This window comes from Lissotriton vulgaris, chromosome 10 (assembly GCF_964263255.1).
Source record: "Lissotriton vulgaris chromosome 10, aLisVul1.2, whole genome shotgun sequence".
NCBI classification, from domain to species: Eukaryota; Metazoa; Chordata; class Amphibia; order Caudata; family Salamandridae; genus Lissotriton; species Lissotriton vulgaris.
Window position 1 is genome coordinate 393,223,565 of NC_141698.1, and position 7,784 is coordinate 393,231,348.

Consider the following 7,784-nt stretch of genomic DNA (forward strand, 5'->3'; position numbering starts at 1 on the left):
ATTTTCTACAATGTTTCTTTATTCCTTATATTAAATATTAGTCAAATATGTAGTGAAACTGTACAAATAAATATTATAAAATAAATAATATTTATTTTCACATTATTTTAAATGTAATAAAATGTTACAAAATTTTGTCATTTCTATTTTCAATTTGTATATATAAAAACATATTTTTCCCAAAAAATGTATACAAAAATATTGTTTAAATACTTAATATTAATATTTTAAATATTAATATTAATAAAAAAATGTTATTTACTAACAAAATATGTAACACTGTAAATATATGATATGACATTAAACAATACTGAATTTTGTTTTTCTCATTAAAAAAATCATACTTGTGTATAATATTTTTGTGTATAAATTATACATTTTTCACAAAAGTCAATAATATAATGGAAAAAAATTATGTCTGCAAAATACACAATACCTAATAAATTTTTGTTGTTGAAAAAAATGTATGAGGATTCTGTGTTTTTACTATTATTATCATAATAAATTGTGATTTCCCATACACAAAAATAATATATATTTATTAATATACATAAATAATACTACTATATCCTAACTAACACACATAAATATCAATTAGTTGCTGGACACTAATCAAATATAATTTACTATTCCCACTCCAGTCTACATAAAATTGAAGTACGTGCTGGACAGTAATTAAATAAAATTTAATATTCCAACTCCACTCTACATAAAAATAATGTAAGTGCTGGACACTAATGAAATATAATTTAATATTCCCAGTCCATTCGACATAAAATTAATATAAGTGCTGGACACTAATTAAATATAATTTACTATTCCCACTCCAGTCTACATAAAATTGAAGTAGGTGCTGGACACTAATTTAAATTAATTTACTATTCCCACTCCAGTCTACATAAAATTGAAGTAGTTGCTGGACAGTAATTAAATATAATTTAATATTCCCACTCCAGTCTACATAAAACTAATATAAATGCTGGACACTAATTAAATATAATTTACTATTCCCACTCCAGTCTACATAAAATTGAAGTAAGTGCTGGACACTAATTAATAAAAAATTACTATTCCCAATCCAGCCTACATAAAATTGAAGTAGGTGTTGGACACTAAATAGATATAAATTACTATTACCACTCTAGTCTACATAAAATAGAAGTGGGTGCTGGACACTAAATAGATATAAATTACTATTCCCACTCCAGTCTACATATAATTAATATAAGTGCTGGACACCAATTAAATATAATTTAATATTCCCACTCCAGTCTACATAAAATTAATATAAGTGCTGGATACTAATGAAATATAATTTACTATTCCCACTCCAGTCTACATAAAATTGAAGTAGATGCTGGACACTAATTTTATATAATTTACTATTCCCACTCCAGTCTACATAAAATTAATATAAGTGCTGGACACTAATTAAATATAATTAAATATTCCCACTCCAATCTACATAAAATTAATATAAGTGCTGGACACTAATTAAATATAATTTAATATTCCCACTCCAGTCTACATAAAATTATTATAAGTGCTGGACACTAATTAAATATAACTTTACATTTCCACTCCAGTCTACATAAAATAAATATAAATGCTGGACACTAATTAAATATAATTTACTATTCTCACTCCAGTCTACATAAAATTGAAGTAGGTGCTGGACAGTAATTAAATAAAATTTAATATTCCCACTACAATCTACATAAAATTAATATAAGTGCTGGACCCTAATTAAATAAAATGCAATATTCCCACTCCAGTCTACATAAAATTAAGATAAGTGCTGGACACTAATTAAATATAATTTACTATTAACACTCAAGTCTACATAAAATTGAAGTAGGTGCTGGACACTAATTTTAATTAATTTACTATTCCCACTCCAGTCTACATAAAATTGAAGTAGGTGCTGGACAGTAATTAAATAAAATGTAATACTCCCACTCCAGTCTACATACAAATAATATAAGTGCTGAACATTAATTAAATATAATATTATATTCCCACTCCAGTCTACATAAAATAATATAAGTGCTGGACACTAATTAAATATAATGTAATATTCCCACTCCAATCTACATAAAATTAATATAAGTACTGGACAATAATTAAATGTATATTTTTTAAATTGTTTATTATTATATAATTTTTCACAAATTTTAATATCAAATATTTATACATTTTTTATTTTTTATACAATTCTATTCTTTATAATATTTAAATTTTCAAGTTTTTATTTAAATTTTTAATTTTCGAATTTTAATATTTTAAATTTAAATTTTCATATTGTCTATACAATGTTTTTCTATTTATTATAATTTATATACACTTCTAATTTTTCTATAATTTGTAATGTATATATTTTTAACATATTTATAATTTCGAAATTTGAATTTTATATTTAAAATTTTAAAATTTTACATTGTCCATAAAATTGTTTCCTATCTATCAAGTTTTTTATATTATATATAATGTTTGCATCATTTTTATTTTATTTAAACTATATTTTCAAAACACTCCCCACCATTATCCCCTATAAACCCAATAACCCGCTCCTAAGAATATATATGTTTTTTTAATTATGATATAAAAAAATAAAACATTCTTTTATATTCAAAATAACATTTATAAATTACTATACAACATTAACTTAAAATTAAATTAATATTTACTATTATACGATATTTTTTGGATTCGGTATTTTGTCTTCTGATGTAATTACTTACGATATTATTATACACATATCATTAACGATATTTTTGTACACGATATTTATTATTGCGATATTTTTTACCAACGATATTTAATCTTCGATATTATGTCATATCGATAATATTTTTTCGATATTATGTCTGATTACCAATAAAATAGTGGGACCACAGTTTCCTGTTGTTCCGGACTTACAGCTTTATTGACAATTATTCCTGCTTCAGCAGTTTGGTTCTCGGTGATCGATCTTAAGAATGCTTTCTTTAGCATTTCCATTGCTGAGGGAAGTAGGGATATTTTTGGTTTCTCTTTGGGTGGCCAAAGCTTCCGATTTAAGAGAGCTCCTCAAGGCTATTGTGAAAGTCCCTCTATTTACAGCAAAGCTCTTAAATGTAAACTTGATACTTTTCCTTTGCCTCCAGGTGCTACGCTTGTTCAGTATGTGGATGATTTATTGGTGGCTGCTGATACGGAAGATGTGTGTAAGAACGTGACTGTTGCGTTGTTGCATCATTTGGATGTTCTGAACCACAAAGTATCGCCCTCCAAGTTGCAGTATGTCCGACAAGAAGTGACCTATTTAGGTCATCTCTTGTCAAAGGAGCGAAGGCGATTGACCCCAGAGCGTATGCATGCTATTTCACAGATGTCTGTACCCACCACACAGAGAGAAGTGTGTCCCTTTTTGGGTATTACTCCCTACTGTAGACAATGGATTCCCAATTTTTCACTTTTGGCGAAACCATTAGTGGCATTAACGTTGAAAGACACGCCCCATCCGCTCCCTTGGACGGATGAATGTCAGAAATGATTTGTTGATTTACGTACTGCCCTGTGTTCCGCTCCAGATTATAGTAAGACCTTTGCATTGTACGTTCATGAGAGAGAAGGTTGCGCGTTGTCAGTCTTGACACAGCAATTCAGAGATAAGCAAAGGCCATGTGCCTATTTCTCCGCTACATTAGACCCAGTAGCTAAAGCTTTGCCCAGTTGTCTTAGAGCTACAGCAGCTGCCGCAATTTCTATTAGACAGTCTGCTGGATTAGTATTGGATAACACACTCATTGTTATGGTTCCACATGCAGTGGATACTTTGTTAAATAGGACTAAGACGCAGCATCTCACGAGTGCTCGTTTGTCTGGTTACGAGCTGACACTTCTAGCAAGTCATATACATATCAAAAGATGTAACACATTAAATCCAGATAAACTGTTGCCACTCCCAGATGAGAAAGACGATCAGGAAAAGAATGATTGTTTTCTTCGAACAGAAGAAGAGACGAAGGGGAGGGTTGATTGAAAGGACACTCCGCTCAAGGACCTGGACGGGATCCTATGGGTGGACGGTTCTTGTTTTAAGCTTCCAAATGGAGAAACCACTTCTGCCTATGCTGTCACCACCTTATGCACAATTGTTGAGACGGCACGTATCGGAAATAATTCAGCCCAAGCAGCTGAATTGATAGCTTTGACTAGAGCGTGTGTGCTGTCGAAGGGAAAGAGAGTGAATGCGTACACGGATAGTCAGTACGCCTTCGGTGTTGTGCATAGTTTCGGAAAGTTGTGGAGGGAGAGATGATTCTTTACCTCCCACGGGGCAAAGATTCAGCATGGTCAGTTAGTGACTGATCTTCTTGAGTCACTTACTTTACCAGCACAGATAGCGATACAAAAGTGCAACACACATAAGAAAATCACAGATGATGTGGGTCGTGGAAATGCGTTTGCAGATGAGGTAGCGAAAACTACAGCTAGAAAACCTACTAGTCGAATGTATGTAGCAGGTCCTGCAAATTGGGTGAGGGAAATTGAATTGTGTGAAGATACGATTGAGAGTGTGAAAACGATTCAGGGAGAAGCCACTGAGAAAGAATTGAGTATGTGGAAAGAAAGGACAGGAATGTTAGATTTGACGGGTTGTTGGACGGAGTTGTCGGAACATCAGCGATGGTTGTTACCCGACACTTATGTGTTGCCGGTCGTGACTAAGGCACATGGCCCAGCTCACATTAATGCAAAAGGCATATGTAAGCTTTGGGCTCCGGTATGGCAGAATGAAGGAATCCCGAAATGTGCAGAAAATGTGGTTAAACATTGCATTGTTTGTTTAATGCATAACCCAGGAAAAGGAACCCCAACTCCGGCAGGTCATTTTGCTCCCCCGTCATATCCCTTTGAGGTGTTGCAGATCAATTACATTCATTTGGATCGCTTCAACAACCTCAAGTATGTTCTGGTGGTGGTATGTGCCTTTTCCCGCTGGATAGAGGCCTACCCCTTGAAAGATAACACTGCTCAGACGACTGCTAAAGTGTTGATCAAGGAATTCTTCCCTAGGTTTGGTTTGCCGCGCATTGTCTGGAGTGACAATGGAGGTGAATTCGTGGGCCAGATAATGCAGAAAGTATGTTCTGGTCTTGGAATCAAACAAAAATTTCATGCGGCGAACCATCCACAGTCAGCTGGTTTGGTTGAGTGTTACAATGGTACACTCAAGCTTAAGCTGGCGACGATTCAAGCCAGTACAGGTCTTGCTTGGCCTGATGCCTTGCCCCTAGCTCTTTTGTCATCCAGAACTACTGTGCACTCTCGTGTGGGACTTAGCCCATATGAAATAGTATTTGGATGCCCAGCTAATGTTTGGGGCGTCCCCCATCCCAAAAGATACTCAGGCATACCATATCCTCTGTTAATCGACTATTTACATGATTTGACTACTAAATTAAGTGTTATTCGTCAGCAGGTACAGAGTGTTCTGCCGGAGGCCTCCACAGACCCAGGTCATACCATTTTACCCGGCGACTAGGTCCGCGTGAAGGATTTTCAATGGACTAAGAATTTGGAGCCTCGTTGGTCTACGCCCACGCAAGTTCTGCTTGTTACTCGCACAGCTGTCAAGGTGGTGGGCAAACGGAACTGGGTGCATATGGTGCACTGTAAAAAGGTGCCACTTCCATTACCCTTTGATCAGTGGAATCACAGTGGTGTAAGAGAATCGGACACTGCAGCAGTTCCTTGTTTTGTCCCATTCAGTGATGCTCAGATTTATGGGACTCAGTCTGAAAAAGCAGATGACGATATTCTTCAAGCTGCTGTGCCTGTGCATCGTCGAATAGACACCACCAACCCAGAAATATTGTTCAAAGATCAGACCATGCCGAGCAAAACACGCTACAATTTAAGACCAAGACCCAATGAACTGAACTCTTGAACACTTTTTATTAATTAAAGACATTCTTTTTTTGTCCTTTTGCCTTTTTGTGTAATATTAGTATTAGATGTGCCATCTGTCTCCGTCGCAGGGTCACGGTAGGAGACTCAGACTGTAACCTGATTCTGTTCTTTTAGTAAACGGCTAGTGCCTCAGGATATACAGAAGTGATTAGCTGAGTGATCAAAGAAGAGTGCTGTGAGCGACATTTTTTTTAGTTTTTAGATAAAGATGGATGGAACAATAATTGTAGGTAGGGAAAATAGAAAGCACGAAATGAGATTAAAATATTGTAAATTATCACGTAGTCGATTTGGCGTAGCTTTGTGTGTTCTTATGTTTTTGTGTATTTTATTAGCCTGCACAGGATGGATCGTCCACATTTTGCAATTAAGAAATGTTGCTAATACTACGACTTCTTTGCCTTCTCGACTTTCTATCTTTTCACACAAAATGCATACTTTTCCCCCTCATGAACAGATAAGGAGAGCCGAGTTTACGAACAATACGTTTCTTCAGTTGTTGCACCAACATTAGTTGGCCATTAATATGACTGATTGTTGGGTGTGTGGACTCATGCCACACAATACACAAAAGGGAATGCCATATTTGGTTCTTCCTTTTTCATACGATGGTTCAGCTTGGGCCTATTTGACAATGTTTTTGGCTGTATACCACATTAGACTTAGAAGCCCTGTGAGAACTCCTGGGAATGGATTAGATTTTAGCCACAGCTCCTTGATAAAAAGCATAGTGGTCATGGCTAAGATTGTAGAGAAGAGTAAGATTCCATTAGATGAAAAGAAAGCTTATGATGGATGGAATGTTACCCACTATGTCTCCATTCTCAGTGACGAAACTAGAAAAGGCGAGTCTTCCCCAGTGTGGACTGTGCCCCATCAAGGCAATCTTTGTCTCCAAATTAACAGCAAGAAAATTGACGATATTCAGAAATGTACATATACATATGTTCTCTCATCTCTTGATTTCCCTCCGCTAGTTCCGTCTCAAGGAACATATTTTGTTTGTAACGATCAAGCTCACACTTGGTTACCTTCTAACTTTTGTGGAACCTGCTACATAGCTTTTCTTCTTTCCCCTACATATACGGCTTCGTCAGACCATCATAGAGTTAGACATAGCAGAGGCGTATTCGATGCCAAAGACACGGCAGAACAAGAGGGAGGAGATTTCCTTAAAGGATTCCTTCCCTTTTGGGGCCCGATGGTCACTAGCAGACACATTAGCAATTGGTTTGAGTGGTTCAGACCACTATTAATGTTACCGCAGGTGAGATAGGTAACATTACAGCAGAACTTCAAGCGGACCGTCTTATAACGCTTCAAAATCGAATTGCGTTAGACGTGATCCTAGCTGACCGAGGAGGTGTCTGTAGATTGATCGGATCTAGTTGCTGCATTTCTATTCCAGACGACGCTCCAGCAGTATACCAAGCCATTTCCAAATTGCACACAGTCTCCGAGTCGATACATCAGGATGAAAGAGATTGGTCTTTTATGGGATGGTTTTGGGGAATATTGTCAACTTGGGGATGGAAGATCTTGACGTTCCTTGGAGCAATTTTAGCTGTCATATTTACTTGTTGCTTATGTGTTCAGTGTAAATAACGGTGATGGATCAAGCCCTGATCTTTGGACTGGGTAAGAGTGGTCTGTTTAATTCAGACACTCTGTTCATCACCACCCCCTTTCTGTATCGTTTTTGGCCACTATAGGTGTGGCAGGGTATACTCAGACATGAGTCCCTTTCTCACTGCTCCATCAGGATTCAAGCAAGCCGGGCCGAAGAGGCTGAAATGCCAGAAACCGGTCCCTGGTAGCTTGTCTCC